This window comes from Rhinoraja longicauda, chromosome 4 (assembly GCF_053455715.1).
Source record: "Rhinoraja longicauda isolate Sanriku21f chromosome 4, sRhiLon1.1, whole genome shotgun sequence".
Taxonomy (NCBI): Eukaryota; Metazoa; Chordata; class Chondrichthyes; order Rajiformes; family Arhynchobatidae; genus Rhinoraja; species Rhinoraja longicauda.
Window position 1 is genome coordinate 31084270 of NC_135956.1, and position 13533 is coordinate 31097802.

Consider the following 13533-nt stretch of genomic DNA (forward strand, 5'->3'; position numbering starts at 1 on the left):
TTTAAAATTGCTTCAACTTCACAAATTAAAGTTTGCAATCCTTCATCGTTCAGAGCTTTTTGGCTAAGAACAGAGCACAGCACATTTCGAACCATGTGGATCAATCATTCCCAAACACCGCCGTGATGGGATCCTGCTGGAGGGTTAAAGTACCACCTTATCCCTTGCTGAAGCATAGCATTCTGGATCTTGTCCTGATTCAAGTTATTGAATGCTTCTCTCAATTCTCTTTCCGCTGCGATGAAATTTGTGCCATTGTCTGATCTTAAAGATGAAACTTAACCTAGTTGACAAATGAATCTTCGTAACGCATTGATGCAGGAGTCTGTATCATACCATATCTTTTAACAAAACTTTGTCCTCTTTTGATCTCTTTAGGACCAATGTAGTTTACACACAGCAGTTTGAATTTCCTTTCTTTTTTGAGTCAGCTGCAAGAGAATTGTCTTTATTTTAAGAAGCCAAGCTACAGCAATCTTCAGATTCCTCCATAATGAGAAATAGGTGATCAGAGAGTTCGTGGAGTTCAATCGATTCTTGACAATGACGTTCATTGTAATGTCTTACTTGGTTTCTGTATCATTAGCAGAGATTGCAGATTCCAAGTGAGGTTTTGGCCATTCTCAGTCTGACTTTTTAGAAATTCTAGTCATTTGAACCGTCTTTTATAGCTTAAAAAGCAGTCTGCTGTTTGTCCTCTAGATGCTTCATCTGCAGGATTTTCCTTTGTGCTAACATATCTGCATTGTGATACATCAGTAGCATCCCTTACAAAGGAGATTCTGTTTGCTACAAATGTTTGAAAAAGCATTTAGTTTCGTTGTTGATGTACTTAAGCACCATTGTGCCATCGGTCCAGAAAATGGATTTGTCCAGTTGAAGTTGTAATTCTTTTTGCAGCATTGTGTCAACTCTGACAGCTAGGACTGCAGCTGTAAGCTCCATTCTGGGAATTGTCATTTGTTTTAATGGTGCCACGCTGGACTTTCCCATTATGAATGTAATATGCACTTCTTTGCTATTGTTTTCCAGTCTTGGATATGAAACAGTACCGTAGCCATTTCGCTAGCGTCTGAAAAGTGGTGCAGCTGTGCATATCTGATTTGACCAAAGCTTGTAGGCTTCATGCACTGGTCCACTTTAAACTCCACAATCTTGTTGTGATCTGCTAGCCATCCTGTCCATCGCTGAGAGAAGATTTTGGGTATGTTTTCATCCCATCCAAGTTTCTCCTTGCAGACCTCTTGCATAATCAGCTTGGCTGGCAGAGTAAATGGTGCTAGCAATCCTAAAGGGTCGAATATAGAGCCGACCACGGACAAGATACCACGTCTAGTGCATGGTTGTTCCTGTACAGCAATTCTGAACTTGGACACATCATTTTCAATGCACCAGCGCAATCCCAGTGCTCTCTCCATTGACATATTGTCTTTGTCTAAGTCCAACTCCTTGATCTCTTTAGTTTTGTTTTCTTGGGAATGGATGTCAATACTGCACGGTAGTTGCTGATCCACTTAGACAGCATGAATCCTCCCATTTGGCAGATGGCAGTCGGGTCTTTTGCCATCTGAACTGCTTCCTGTTCCGAAGGCATGGATTTTAAACAATCATCCATGTAGAAGTTCCAAGCTTTTCTCTTGTCATAGGTCTGGTAAGAACTATGCTCTATGAGTGAACTAAAGTAAGAATGCTCCATGAGTGAAAAAAGTAAGACATGTCTCTAAAGAGCCATTTAAAATAACAATTGGCTCTGAGTGAGACTGGAGCTTGTGAAGCGACTGGACGGAACAAGGATTGTTTTATTTCAAACACCTTGAACCGAGTTCCACAGACTGGAAGGGGCTATTACCTGCGCTAGATGTAATGGCAACTTCATCTAAAATAAGAACTATATCTCTCCTTAGCTTCTCCGTGTCTGACGCATCCCGTCTCTGCATTCCCAGATAGTACCTAGTTCTGACTCCTCCCAGTACATTATGCCCATATATGTATTCACAACAACCCCAAAGTGTCCAAAATAATACAGCAGGATACAAAATAATATAATATGCTAAAACAGCTAGTATAAACACACATGGCTCTTACACATTGTATGCATTACTATTGCTTAAAACAAATATTCCTGCACAATAGTGGAATATTACTTTCGCTTTATCATGTTTTGATTTGCTAAATGCTGATAATACTGTAATAAGCACAGAGCAGGAACGTCTATTTAACAACTATCATTTCTCATGTTTTGGGTCGGGAGAATTTTTTTAATGAAATTTAGATTAATGAATCACAAGTTACATGGAAGTTCCAACAATGACTTTTGAGTTACTCCAGCATTTTGTGATACCTTCAGCTGGTAGAACTGCTGCCTCACAGCGCCAGAGACCCAGGTTTGAAACTGACCTCTGGTGCTTTCTGGAGTTTGCATGTTCTCCCTGCGGGTTTCCTCTAGGTGCTCCGTTTTCCTCCCACATCCCATAGACGTGCAGGTTTTTGTACATTATCTGGGCCAAAGCATGAGTAAACATACAGTGCTAGTCACTGCATTGCAGAAAAGATGGAACTGCACTGCAGAGCCAGAGGAGTTACAAAGATGCTGCAAATTAAGAGAAACGGGATAAGCTAGAATTGCTTTCTTAGGAACCACGGAGACTGGGGGTAGAGGGAGGGTGGAAGAGGTGGGGGGAATGGGTGTTGTCGGGTGAAGATACTTAACATGTATATAAAATTCTGATGAATCTAAGTGGAATAAGTGTTTCCCCTAAAAGAGGAGTCAAATATTAAAGGGAAAGGATTTAAAGTAAACGGTACTGATATAGTTGGGATCACGTATGATATAGTTGGGATTACGGAGACATGGCTCCAGGGTGACCAAGGCTGGGAGCTGAACTTCCAGGAATATTCAGGAGGGATAGACAGAAAGGAAAAGGAGGTGGGGTAGCGTTGCTGGTTAGAGAGGAGATTAACGCAATAGAAAGGAAGGACATAAGCTTGGAGGATGTGGAATCGATATGGGTAGAGCTGCGAAACACTAAGGGGCAGAAAACGCTAGTGGGAGTTGTGTACAGGCCACCTAAGAATAGTAGTAGAGTTGGGGATAGCATCAAACTGGAAATTAGAAATGCGTGCAACAAAGGTAAAATCAGCCATGATCATATTGAATGGTGGTGTTGGCTCGAAGGGCGGAATGGCCTACTCCTGCTGTATTTTGCTATGTTGCCATGTAAATATCATAAAAGTGCCAGAGAAATAAAATCTTGAAAATAAACTAAAAAGTTAATTTCATTCTTGACTGGGACCTGAGGGGAAAAGCTGTAATTTTCTTCCCATTCCTTCTCTTAGCCCCTTCCACCATTCAAGACATTAATTTGTGGTAAACATAGTTTGTGGGTGAAAAGGCACACAACTACAGATGATTGCATTATTGTTCCTGTGTGATGGGTCATGTCAGAACAGTTGAAATTTCTGGACATCAAATGACCTTGTATGCTATTGAGGGTCCTTGTAAATTAGACGTTGGTGGCAGCTGGGCACTTGGATAGTGGGGCTTTGTGTGAGTTAGAATACAGATCGTAGAACTTTGGATGAGCCATTTACGTGGTACTAGGTGGGAGCCCAGGAAGGAATTGAAATCATTTATCTGGTGTTATACCAAGTACCCCAAAAAAGGTGATTATCAAAGTTAATATCTTATCTCCTGGACATCACTGAAGGAATCCCCGGGGAAGCTTTCTCGACCTAACCATCTTCAGTGGCTTCATCAATGATCTTCCCATCATAATGTGTTTGTCTATTTACGACAATGATGCTGCAATACAATGTTTATTTCGCAATTTCCTTGGCTACAAAGCTATCTATGCCTACTCTGTTAAAATCTCCTGCTTCAATAGCCGGGTGTCACCATGGATCAGAAACTTAACTGGATCACCCATATAATTAGTTGCAATAGTTGCTCAGATTCTGGCTATTCTGTAATGATTGACCTATATCCTGGTTTTTAAATCTTTAGACCATCTGCAATGCATGTTTTGGCAATGTCTGCATACGTGTATATGAATATAGCTTTAATACATTTCAAGAAGCTAGATATCCTCGATCACATTCCATTCTTCAACTTAAGCCACTTCGAAAGCTGTTCCATAAAACTTGAAAATTACTGTCTGTTTAACGGTTGTCCCAGTATTTTCTTCACATGACTGCGATGGGGCAAAAAGATAGTGCCACGTTACCTCCTTTCATGTTTGCCAGTGAATCTGACATCCTCTCCAAGTTGATAGGTCTTTGCTTTTCCTAACTCTGATCTCCCACACAACTTGTATTATTTTCTAAACATCATTTGTTGTATCCATTGTGAACCAGACCCAATATTCAAGAATTTCTTTCTTGAACCTCTGATTTTTCTCCTAAGACATTTTCTAAAAATTGTTTTAGGCCAACCTAATATTTAGGGGCAGGGCTTTGTCATCAGTTAAAGCTGCTGGGGAATTTTCAGAAGGGAGATTTTTTTTAGTCATTTGCCGACGTTATTGCAATCCAGTAAGGTAAAACCTCGGCATCCATGTTGTGAGCAATTGCAGAGGACGAGTCATTATTGAATTTGGGGCCTATATATTTTTTCTTTCATTTCTTTTAAATTATCTGCAATTAGAAATACATTGTAAAATCATAGATGCAGTTAGATGACCGTACACAAAGGACTATATGTTGCCATGGAAGATCAATCCACTGAGCATCAGACATGAGCTGCACTTCTTTGAATGATTGGATTGCTACAGTGATTAGGGCTGATTTTATTTCCACTGCATCTGCCTATCAAGAAGTCATTTTGTTGAGCACGCAGCCAGCCTTAAAGATGCTTAAAAATCAACTACTAATTTTAGATCTCAAGCACTATTAGATAGCACTTGAAGATTAATTGTATAACTAATTTCTTATCTTTCAGAATTGATTTCCTTATTAAATCACATTCCTATGTTAGCTACTTCAATTAATTTATGTAGTGTTGCTTGGCTTGATTATATTCATGTATAGTATCTAATTTGATAGCGCACAACAAGCATTTCACTGAGCCTCAGTATATGTGACAATAAATCTAAACCTAGTGGAAAAGATGTACACCTTCATAATTTAGCTTTTCTTCTGTAGAGTGAACTGGACTTCACTGTTTATTAAAAGTAAAGGAGCAGTACATGCGGTAAATTATCTGTGGCAATGTGCTGACTTTTAGAAATGTACTTAGTGCGTTCTTTAATTTCTATGATATTATTATAGAATACTTTGAGTTAATATAAATGACCTTTTTCTTCAGTAATACTCTCAAATTTAAATAATTTATCGTTTAATTTTTCCTTGCTAATTTGAGTCCCGGACCTGACTCAGCAACATTTAGCAAATTGTTGGCGTTTTTTTCCTAAAATAGGCAGATTTCTGGTCCCATTCACATATTTGAATTTAGATTGCAAACCTTGCACAGCAGTTACAAGTAATGTTACTGCTTTTTTATCTGTGATCTGAAAGCCATATTTATCTTTTTATGAATCATATTTGTAAGTATTATGATTATAAATCCAATAAACTGACTGAATATTGAACTGGGATGGGTAGGAAATCCTCATCTTATCCAACATTAAACATTTCAAACCTACACCAAACTTAATGTTTGCAGTGTTTGAGTTTTTTGGGAATGTTTTACACTTGCTTCAAAATCATAAATGTAATATGAGTAAACTTCAAGGTAAGAAGTTAGATTCCGTTGAATATGTGAAGATATTTGAAGAATTTGAAGAAAATCGACCTGTAGATCTTATAAATAGTTTAAAATCTTGTAAAATGTTTCAACTTGTGGAACTTTCAGATTTTTAGGATGGCACAGTGGTGCAGCTGGAAGAGCTGCTGTCTCACAATGCCAGTGACCCTGGTTCAATCCTGGCCTTTGGTGCTGTCTGTGTGGAGTTTGCACATTCTCCTCGTGACTGCATAGGTTACCTCTGGGTGCTGCAGTTTCCTCCCACATCCCAAAGATATGCAGGTTTGCTCAGTAATTGGCTTCCATAAAATTGCATGTTTCCATGCTGTATCTGAACATTAATACTGGCAATATCTTGATCAATACGAATCCCCATATCTCTCTTCCTTGCTGTTCTCCAATCCATTGCAGCCATTAAATCTACAGCCTGAACAAAATATGATTTGCTCCATAATTCTATTGACTTTTTGTATGGGGAAACTTCTGTTCCTTTAAAGTATTTCAGGAAGTATAAAGTAAACTATTGGAGTAGTTTGAGCAGGTGGTATTGTGTGGATGTTGGGGAAATGCCATCACCATTTGATTCCCAGATAATTCAAAATCATGAAACTTGGTAATCATCTTTGTGGCGTTTCAGTGTCTATTCAGAAAAGGGTGCTGGTTTGCTTTAAAAATATTCCATTAAATGGTGGTAGGATAGTGCAGCAGATTGAGAGATCCATGTTTAATCCGGATCTTGGGTGCTGTGTGTGCAGTGTTTGTGCGTGCCCCCTTTACCGGGTTTCTTCTTGTGCCACTTCTTAAACAATACTGAGTTAATCAGCCACAGTAAATTGGGGCTTGATGGACTGCTCCTCTGGGAGTTGAGAGGGACCCGACTGGGCTTAATGGCTTTCTGCTGTATATTAAAAAAGCATGCTCAGATACTTTCATGTCCCCAATGTTTCATGTGCTAAGAATACTCAACTGAAATGTTAATTGGCAAACTTTGTCCTGCCTTGTGACATCAGCTATCTGCATAGAGCTTGTGAGGCAGTGATCCTGATATAAGGCTGCATTTAAATTTGGGTTGTAAGGAAGCATAGTAATTTATCAAGGACAGCTTACTTGCTATTTTATTGTAAATTTGTTTCCTGCACAAATGTTGAAGTCTTCTTTTTTATTGCTTCTTATTGTTGACTGTGAGTAACGGAATTTCGTCCAAAAACATGGTTTTGGATGACAATAAGGACTATTCTATTCTATTCTTCATTAAAAAAAGTCTTGTGTAATATTTATACACTTATCAGAAATATATTAAAAGTAAACTGAGAGAAGAGAAATGTTAATGGCTAACCAGATGACTTAGGGAGTTGGGATTTGGAGGTAGAAAGAACTAATTTGAAAAGGTGTTGTAAATAAGGATCAAGCTTGATTGCCAGTCTCAAGCAGTTATTATTCGCTGATATGAAGGAAAAGACTTAAAAGTTGGTATTGTCCGAATGGCGGCATTTGCATCTGAGTGAGAGGGTTTGGGGTTTAGAGCATTTTGAGTAAAGGCATTTGCTTAAGGCATTTTGAATACCTTTCAAGCAGATGGTCTCTGGGTTTGTGTACTTTGGGGTTGTATGTTTTATTTGTTGTATTATCTAAAACGAGAGGGCTGGGTTTAAGGTGAAAAGCAATATTTAAAGGGGGCCTGAGGGGCAGATTGTTTGGACAGGCTGGTGGGTATATGGAATGAGTTATCATATGCCTATCATTGAGGATGTGCCAGTGATACAATTATAACATTTATTCTAGTGAACAGGGGTCACAGTTTAACACAAGAGATTAGTGTGCAAAATTAGAGCACTTGGTATTGGGGGTAGTGTATTGACTTGGATAGAGAACTGGTTGGCAGACAGGAAACAATGTAGGAATTAATGGGTCCTTTTCTGAGTGGCAGGCAGTGACTAGTGATGTGCTGCAAGGCTCAGTGCTGGGACCCCAGTTATTTACAATATAACCGATTTAGATGAATGTGAGGTTATCCTCTTTGGTGGCAAGAACAAGAAGGCAGATTATTATCTGAATGGTATCAGATTAGGAAAAGGGGAGGTGCTACGAGACCTGGGTGTCCTTGTACATCAGTCACTTAAAGTAAGCATGCAGATATAGCAGGCAGTGAAGAAAGCAAATGACATGTTGGCCGTCATACGGAGGTCTTACTGCAGTTGTGCAGCTCCCTGGTGAGACCACACCTGGAATATTGTGAGCAGTTTTGGTCTCCTAGTTTGAGGAAGGACATTCTTGTTATTGAGGGAGTGCAGCGTAGGATCACCAGGTTCATTCCCAGGATGGCAGGACTGACATATGATGAAAGAATGGGTCGACTGGGCTTGAATTCACTGGAATTTAGAAGGTTGAGAGGGGATCTTATAAAACCATAAAAGGGGTCGCAGTTGAAGAATAAGGGGTAGGCCATTTAGGAGTGAGATGAGGAAAAACTTTTTCACCCAGAGACTTGCGAATCTGTGGAATTCACGGCCACAGATGGTAGTGGAGGCCAATTCAATGGATGTATTCAAGAGAGTCGGATTTAGCTCTTGGGGCTAATGGAATCAAGGGATACGGGGAGAAGGCAGGAACTGGGTACTGATTCTGGACGATCAGTCATGATCATATTGAATGGTGGTGCAGGCTCAAAGGGCCGAATGGCCTACTCCTGTACTTATTTTCTATGTTGACATTTAAAATTCATTTGAACAGGTACATGGGAAGACCTTCGAGGGATATGGGCCAAATACACGTAAATATGACTAGCTCAGGAAGCTTGATTTGATATGGGCAAGTTGGGCCAGGGGCCCTGTTTCCATGCTGTACAATTGTGACTGATACTTGAAATAAAGGATAGGAAAGCCCCATTCAGAGAAATATGGGAGTATTTTTAGTATTGCATATTTAATATTTATAACTCACAACTTGAAATTAGTTGGCTGAATTAAATTCACATGGAAGAGTCTGTGTAATTTCAATACGGCATTTATGGAAAGAAAGAAAAGCAATGAATTAGTCATCAGCCTTAAAGTGAAACGTATTGTTTGAACTGCATAATGGTTAATTACCATAATGGTGCCCATGATGGTAATAGTACTGATTCTATTTAAATCATTAAACTTAGCATCTATTTAGCTGGAAAAGTATTATAGTCAGTGGTTGTCCGAGAATTATATTAGACTGCGGTTTTAGAAATATTTGGAGCTCAGCAAGTTTGAGGTGTAGATTTTGGTTGGCAACATGTTACAGATCATCCCTGAGTTGTGAACATCCAACATACGGACAATGAACATATGAACAAGCTTTTGGGAGACCAAAGGGATAGATTTGCCAGCTGCTGTGGAACTGCAGGCATCTTCTGCCAGAGGGAAATGGGGACCGGGTACATGTAAACTGCGAGCTGCTTGTACACTTCCTGAATTTTCAGGCTAATTTTAAATATCTACAGTGGAAAAACTTTATATTACACGAGCTTTTTTTCGTCAAAGGGAGAATGCCAGCAGGAACTAGTCAAACCTACGATAATTAAAATACTTGTTGCCATTAAAATTTTACAGAATAGAGTACGTCTATCTAAGAATGGTTTTGGTTATGTTTCTTAACTCAGCTGCTCTAGACTGATCTGTAAGATTATTCATTAGACACCAACATTCCAGGAATAAAGCCTTTGCCTGCCCAACTTCTCCCTATAGCTCAGGCCCTCGTACTGTTATCTGACAAATATAGATAACATAACATAACATAACAACACTTTATTGTCATTCGGCACAGCACCGAACGAAATTTCAGCAGTCACAAGACACAGCAAAGAAGAAAAGAACACAGGACACCCGACCCCAACACAAACATCCATCACAGTGACTCTAAACACCGCCTCACTGTGATGGAGGCAACAAAACTTCCCCTCTCTTCCCCCCGCACCCACGGACAGGCAGCTCGACCCCTACCGAGGCAACCGACACGCACAGCCCCCGCAAGAGGATGGAAGGCCCCGCGGCCGAGCCGCCCCGGGCACCGAAACGTCCCGCGGCCGCACCGGGCGATGTTAAGTCCAGCGGCCAAGACGCACCGGGCACTCAAAACGTCCCGCGGCTGAGCCGCGGTGGCGATGTTAAGTCCAGCGGCCAAGCCGCACCGGGCACCGAAACGTCCCGCGGCCGAGCCGAGCTGGCGATGTTAAGTCCAGCGGCCAAGCCGCGCCGGGCACTGAAACGTCCCGCGGCCGCACCGGGCGATGTTAAGTCCAACGGCCAAGCCGCGCCGGGCACTGAAACGTCCCGCGGCCGCACCGGGCGATGTTAAGTCCCGCAGCCGAGCCGCGCCGGGCGATGGAAGGCCCCGGGGGCGAGCTGCGCCCCGGGGAAGAGACCTAATAAAAGAAAGGTTTCCCCCCGCGCCCCCCCACACCCCCACCACACATACACAGCCAAAAACAGAAACAAAAACCATCCCAACAACGACACAAACAAAAAAAAAAAAGAAAAAAAGACAACAGACTGCCAGAGAGCCGCAGCCGTTAGGCGCAGCCAACTTCTCACAGATGAAGAACATATAAAATTAAGCAGGGATCCAGTCGTGTATGCTAGCCATCTGCCTGCTAATAAAAATTGTGTCTGTTTATATTCTTATGCGTCACATGTGTCCTTCCAAGTAGTTGTCTGAAGGCCGTATTGGACAGAATTTGAGAGGTTACTCATAATAAGACAAATGGCAGAATTGAAAATTAGTTCTGATGGTATTCCAAAGACAAACCAAAGTTTTTAGTTATTTCACAGCTTTATATTGTTATAAAAACCAGTTAAATGCTGGTTCACTAGGGTACTTGAATGAGCTTGCATTTACATGGTCTTGCAGACAGCCATAGAGGACAGAAACAAGACCTTCGGCCCAACTTGCCCATGCCGACCAGGCTGCCCCACCTAAATGTGTCCTATTCCCTTGCTTTTTGACCATATTCCTCCAGGATGGATCAGATGGAAGAAGCATTCTGACCCAAAACATCTGTGTTTGTGTTAAAATGTCGGTTTGTATCTGCCTCAATGACATTAGCAGCTCATTCCATATACCCACCATCCTCTGTCAAAATGTTTCCCCTTGGGTTCTGGTGAAATCTTTCCTCTCATACCCTAAACCTATACCCTCTAGTTCTTGGTTTCCCTTTGTGCATTCACTCTTATCTATTTCCCTCATGATTTTATACTCCTCTATTAGATCACCCCTCAGCCTCCTGTGCTCTAAGGAATAAAGTATTTGCCTGCACAACCTCTTCTTTTAGTTCAGGTCCTCAAGTTTGTAAATAATCTGCAGTCTTTCCAACTTAATGGCAGCTTTGCTGTAGCAGGGTCGCAAAATTGAACAGTGTGGTCTCGCCAATGTTTTGTACTACATGACATTGCAACATCTATGCTCAATTCTCTGATCGATGATCACATGCCAAAAGATGCCTTCAACACCCAGGCTATCTGCAATGTCATTTTCAACTAACTGAGTACTTGTACTCCTAGATTCCTTTATTCAACAACATTCTCCAGGGCCCTACCATTTACTGCTAAGGTCCTGCCCTGGTTTGAGTTCCCAAAATGCAACACGTCACACCTATCTAAATTAAACTCTATTATCTTCATAGCGATAGGATTTGAGAACAGGAGCAAGGAGGTCCTACTGCAGTTGTACAGTGAGACCACACCTGGAGTATTATGTGCAGTTTTGGTCTCCTAATTTGAGGAAGGACATTCTTGCTATCGAGGGAGTGCCGCAAAAGTTCACCAGGTTAATTCCTGGGATGGCAGGACTGACATATGATGAAAGAATGGGTTGGCTGGACTTGTATTCACTGGAATTTAGGAAGATGAGAGGGGATCTTGTAGAAACATATAAAATTCTTAAAGGATTGGACAGGCTAGATACAGGAAAAATGTTCCCGATGTTGGGGGAGTCCAGAACCAGAGGTCACAGTTTAACAACAAGGGATAGGCCATTTAGGACTGAGATGAGGAAAAACATTTTCACCCAGTGTTGTGAATTTGTGGAATTCTCTACCATAGAAGGCATTGGAGGCCAATTCACTGGATATTTTCAAGAGACTGAGATTTATCTCCTGGGGCTAATGGAATCAAGGGATTATGGGGGGGAAAGCAGGAATGGGGTACTGATTTTAGATGATCTGCCATGATCATATTGAATGGCAATGCTGGCTCAAAGGGCCAAATGGCCTACTCCAGCACCTATTTTCTATGTCTATGTTTCTATCCATTCTTTGGCCCAGCTGATCAAGATCCTACTGTAATTCTTGAGTGGGTTAACATGATGAGAATTTGGTGGCACTGGGCCTGTACTCGGAGTTCAGAAGAATGAGGGGGAAACTCATTGAAACGTACCGAATAGTGAAAGACTTGGATAGAGTGGATGTGGAGAGGATGTTTCCACTAGTGGGAGAGTCTAGGACTCGAGGTCATAGCCAGAATTAAAGCGCATTCCTTAGGAAGGGGATGAGAAGGAATTTCTTTAGTCAGAGGATGGTGAATCTGGAATTCTTTGCCACAGAAGGCTGTGGAGGCCATCAATTGATATTTTTTGTAAGGCAGAGATAGATAGATTTTTGATTAGTACTGGCGTCGGGTCTAGTTTAGAGATACAGCGCGGAAACAGGCCCTTCGGCCCACCGGATCTGTGCCAATCAGCGATCCCTGCACATTAACAATATCCTACACCCACTAGGGACAATTATTTTTTTCCCCCCATTTACCAAGCCAATTAACCTACAAACCTGTACGTCTTTGGAGTATGGGAGGAAACCGAAGATCTCGGAGAAAACCCACGGGGAGAACATATAAACTCGGTACAGACAGCACTTGCAATCGGGTTTGAACCCGGGTCTCCGGCGCTGTATTCGCTGTGAGGCAGCAACTCTACTGCTGTGCCACTGTGACTGCCTGGTTATGGGAAGAAGGCAGCAGAATGGGGTTAGGAGTGAGAGATGGATCAGCCATGATTGAATGGCGAAGTAGACTTGATGGGCTGAATGGCCTAATTCTGCTCGTATTACTTATGACCATTTGCACTGACTCTGATACCTATTCTAGTGACATATTGGCTAATAATTAAAGTAAAATAAAAAGCCTTTTTTACTGAAGGTTGATGAATACAGTGGGACCATGCTAAATGTATAAAGTTGAGGTCCTTGTACAACGTTTCTGGCCCCTTGAGTTAGTTAGATTAAAAACAGTCCCTGGTCTGACTGGCGACTTCAGGGACTCCGCGGGAAGTTATTTGCGCTGGCATCTGACCACCAGGTGTAGATGTCTGAAATGTGCATGTGTTAATCTATAGAATCATTGGGTACTCTCATCCACTGTGTAGCCCAATAAATCATTTTTTAAATTCTGTTTTTTGTGTGGTAATGCCTGGTGTTGCATATCTTTCAGGTGCCCTAACTAATTTTCTGTAACTTGGTCTCGGATGAGCATTTGAAATTAACCAGCTACCGTTTAAAATAAGCAACTAAACCCCCCCCCCCCCCATACAATTCATGTTTGCACAGTAATATATTGGGGCATAAAAATTGCTAATGGGAGAGTACACTGTATGCATGAAAATTATAATCACAGATAAACTGTTGTCTCATCTTATAGGCAAATGTGTGGGAAGCCTAGAAAAATAAATTTGCCTCAATGCTAAAAGAGAAACCTTCCCATATGCTGAAGATGACTACGAATTGAATAATCAGTTTTAAAATGTAATTTTTAAATTTGCTGCATGGTGTTAATTGAAGTCTT

The 13533-nt window shown here is 41.3% G+C and overlaps 1 protein-coding gene across 3 annotated transcripts in view; it reads left to right on the forward strand.

The window, feature by feature from the left end:
• LOC144592671 (YTH domain-containing family protein 3-like) overlaps nt 1–13533 on the forward strand; it is a 199765-nt gene that overhangs the window by 171675 nt on the left and 14557 nt on the right. The gene's annotated exons all lie outside the window — the stretch shown is intronic.